Source organism: Neolamprologus brichardi, chromosome 18, assembly GCF_056152115.1.
Source record: "Neolamprologus brichardi isolate AB-2024 chromosome 18, ASM5615211v1, whole genome shotgun sequence".
Lineage (NCBI taxonomy): Eukaryota > Metazoa > Chordata > Actinopteri > Cichliformes > Cichlidae > Neolamprologus > Neolamprologus brichardi.
The window spans coordinates 9,914,069-9,918,068 of NC_142121.1; the positions used below are offsets into that span (position 1 = coordinate 9,914,069).

At 46.6% G+C, this 4,000-nt stretch overlaps 1 pseudogene; it reads left to right on the forward strand.

Annotated features, from left to right (window-relative positions):
• The first annotated feature begins 653 nt into the window (after positions 1 to 653).
• Positions 654 to 3,453, forward strand: LOC102799189 (frizzled-8 pseudogene; annotated as a pseudogene).
• Positions 3,454 to 4,000: the final 547 nt, after the last annotated feature.

The following is a 4,000-nucleotide window of genomic DNA, read 5'->3' on the forward strand; positions in this document are numbered from 1 at the left end:
AAGAGCTGTGACAGAACAAAGTGATCTGGTGTTGTGTAGGTACAAGATGTAATATTTCCATCCTCTGCAGATGAATCCTGTGAGTCTGCTGAGAATCTGATTTGCTTACTATTTTGGTAATGGCAATCACTACAGCACTGGATGCTCCTTATCATTTGAAGGTAGACGTTATAAATTCAGTAGAAAAAAAAACAGTAATAGAAGAAACAGCTAACATTTTAGTTTTCTCCTTCATTTCATGTTGCATTTTTGACAAAATGAGTCAAGTGTTTTGACCTACAACCCACCACCAAGAGAACACCCACTAATGTATTAAGTCCACCCCCTAATTAGTTCATTTGTATCCTATTAGTTGGCTGTCTGCATTCCTATTTACATTCCTGCATAATGTATTTATTTTTTGATAACTTTTCCTTGTTTGTAAAGGGCGCTGTGACTCTGCGTCTGTGTGTGTCTCTTGGGGGAGTGCAAACAAGGGCAAAGTGATTATAACCCTTCCACCAGGGTGAACATTTTAAACAAACACCTATAGAAGGAAGTCTTGATTGACTTGACTTACTCTTCCTCTCCGCCCAGGCTGAGGGAGTGTCCTCTTCCAGCTCGTATAAAGCCAAACGCTCCCGTGTGTTACGGAGCATGCAGGCAGAGACGCGGTGCTGCACCGACACAAAGGAGTGAGAGAGAGAGAGAGGGAGGGTAGACTGGAAGTATCCACAGATTCTCAGAAAGTAAAACGCCTGTGTTGGATATCACACGTACTAAACATACTCGCAAACTGCGTGCGCATTAGCATGAGTTTGGCACTTCTCCTGGATTAACTGGACTTGCAGCCTGCTTGCAAAAAGCAAGTTCGCTCTGACTTTGGAGGACAAAACGCGCACAGAAAACAACGATGGATAGGAGCATCCCGGGATGGTGCGTGCTGTTAACCCTGGTTCTGCACGGAACGCGCTGCTTGGCTGCCAAAGAGCTCCAGTGCCAGGAGATCTCCGTACCTCTGTGCAAAGGCATCGGCTACAACTACACCTACATGCCCAACCAGTTCAAACACGACACGCAGGACGAAGCCGGCCTGGAAGTGCACCAGTTCTGGCCGCTGGTGGAAATAAAGTGTTCCCCCGACTTGCGCTTCTTCCTCTGCAGTATGTACACACCGATCTGCCTTGAAGACTACAAGAAGCCGCTGCCACCGTGCAGGAGTGTGTGTGAGCGGGCCAAAGCTGGATGTGCGCCGCTCATGAGACAGTACGGCTTCCCGTGGCCAGACCGGATGAGATGCGACCTGCTGCCCGAACAAGGCAACCAGGACACGCTGTGCATGGACTACAACCGCAGCCAGACCACCACTGTCTCTCCTGTGGTAGCGAAGCCAACCAACCGACCCTTAAAGCCGTACAACACCAAGAAGAAGAGCAGCTATGGTCGTGGGATCCCCGGTAAGCACAAACCAGCAGCGTCTACGTGTGAAACGGGATGCTTCTGCCGTGCGCCCATGGTGCCCGTTACCAGCGACAGCCACCCTCTGCACAACCGCGTCAAAACTGGACAGATCTTGAACTGTGCCATTCCGTGCCACAACCCTTACTTTACACCAGAAGAGAGGACTTTTACTGCCTTTTGGATCGGCCTGTGGTCTGTTCTGTGTTTCATCTCCACTTTTGCAACTGTGGCGACCTTTTTAATTGATATGGAGAGGTTTAAGTACCCGGAGCGCCCCATCATATTCCTCTCCGCCTGCTACATGTTCGTGTCAGTTGGATATATTGTCAGACTGATCGCTGGACACGAAGAAGTGGCATGCAATAGAGAAAACGGCGGAGAATACATTCACTATGAAACCACTGGACCCGCTCTTTGTACCATCGTTTTTCTGCTGATCTACTTCTTTGGCATGGCCAGCTCGATCTGGTGGGTGATTCTGTCCCTCACTTGGTTTCTCGCTGCAGGTATGAAGTGGGGTAACGAGGCAATAGCCAGTTACTCACAGTACTTTCATTTAGCCGCCTGGCTCATTCCCAGCATGAAGTCCATCGCGGTTCTGGCTCTGAGCTCAGTGGACGGGGACTCCGTAGCCGGGATTTGCTATGTAGGCAACCAGAATTTGGACAACTTGCGGGGCTTTGTGTTGGCACCGCTGGTTATCTACCTGTTCATCGGTACCATGTTTCTGCTGGCCGGCTTCGTCTCGCTGTTCAGGATCAGGAGTGTTATCAAACAAGGAGGCACAAAAACTGATAAACTGGAGAGGCTGATGATCAGGATTGGAGTTTTCACTGTTTTATATACAGTCCCGGCCACTGTCATAGTGGCGTGTTACTTTTACGAGCAGCATAACAGGCAGACGTGGGAAATTACGCACAACTGTACGTGCATGACGGACCCGAACAGGCAGAGGCCAGACTATGCTGTGTTTATGCTGAAATACTTCATGTGCCTCCTGGTGGGTATCACGTCGGGAGCCTGGATCTGGTCCGGGAAGACCTTGGACTCCTGGAGGACTTTTTGCACGCGGTGCTGCTGGGGTAGTAAAGCCTCAGCGGGCTCCATGTACAGTGACGTGAGCACTGGACTGACCTGGAGGTCTGGGACGGCCAGTTCCGTCTCCTGCCCCAAACAGATGCCACTTTCCCGGGTTTGATCAGGTGGATTGGACGCCCAGTTGCCCAATCTCATGTCATTTGACACTAAAGACTTAAAACCAGCTTTCTGGGGGCAATGTGTCGTAGAGAATGATTTGTTTTGTTTTTAATGGGTAAATTATTAAACGTCAGTCCCCAAACTGCCAGTTAAAGTCAAACTTTGTTCCTGAGAACTCCCCTAATGTGAAAGTTTAATGGATTTATGCTCCGGTTTGCTTATAAAACTTAGAAGATCAGTTTGACTTATGGAAAGTGCTCTTCCCTTGCCTTCTTCCAGTGACGTACAGGGGTTTTGAATAGAGGGTTTGAGAGGGGGAGGGGTGACTAATTGTGTTGGGATTGTACATCAGCGTGTTGTAATTAGCACATTAATGAGCGCCTAATGGCTTCTCTTTAAATAATGAGACTGTCAGCAGCAGAACAATGTACCTGGCACGAAGAATGCAGAGTCTTATCTGGGCTTAATTGAATGCACACAGCTGACAAGATCCCCCTTGTCGATAGGTTATATGGTATATCTGAGTATCTCCTTATTCTCACTGCAAAGAGCCGCTGTGTCTTAAACACACTATTCACAATGAGACTGTTCTGCTAGAAATGAGGCCATTGCTGGGCTGTTTTGTCTACAAGATGGGTTTATGCGTACATTAATCAATGCCTTAATACTGCCTCGTACGGGTTGCATTTGCGCATAAAGTGTATTTATATAATTATTGGTGTACATACATTGTACATTTGTACATTGAATTTTACGAGACTGTAAATATATATAATTTCCATTTTGATAGAAGATTTTATTTTGAGAATAAAACAACTTTTATTGAACGTTTACTCATGCTTCCTGGTTATTCTCAATACTTGTTTCTCCTGGAATCTGACACTGTCAAACTGTGTATTTCTTAGTTGTTTTTTTTAAGTTGTTGATGCAATTCATGCCTTGAAGCAGCATCTCAGTATTCAGCAGACTAACGAGAAGAGTGCGCAAGGTGCTAAAGTCTCAGCATCTCTGTGCGCAATGGCTGAGCTATGACAGCTGTAGTTTCATTTGTATTTAACTAAAACATGTAAATTGCTTTTGTAGCCACGTGGGATAAGCTCTATTAAGCGTCCCTGGTGCTGCAGATTTACACGCTGCGAGACGAGGAGAACAATATCGGCACGGCAATGGTGAAACTACAGGTGGTCTTCTTAGTTTAAAGCCCCCTGCGCTTAAGATTTGTTATTAACTCTTGACTTCTGTTCTCTGTCGAGCTTAATGTCTCACATTTTACTTTATCCCACATAGATCGCCCAGTCTTCAGTTATTCGTTTTTGGAACAGCGGTAGTGGAAGAGGGACATTTGTTATTCCCGGTGTTGTTT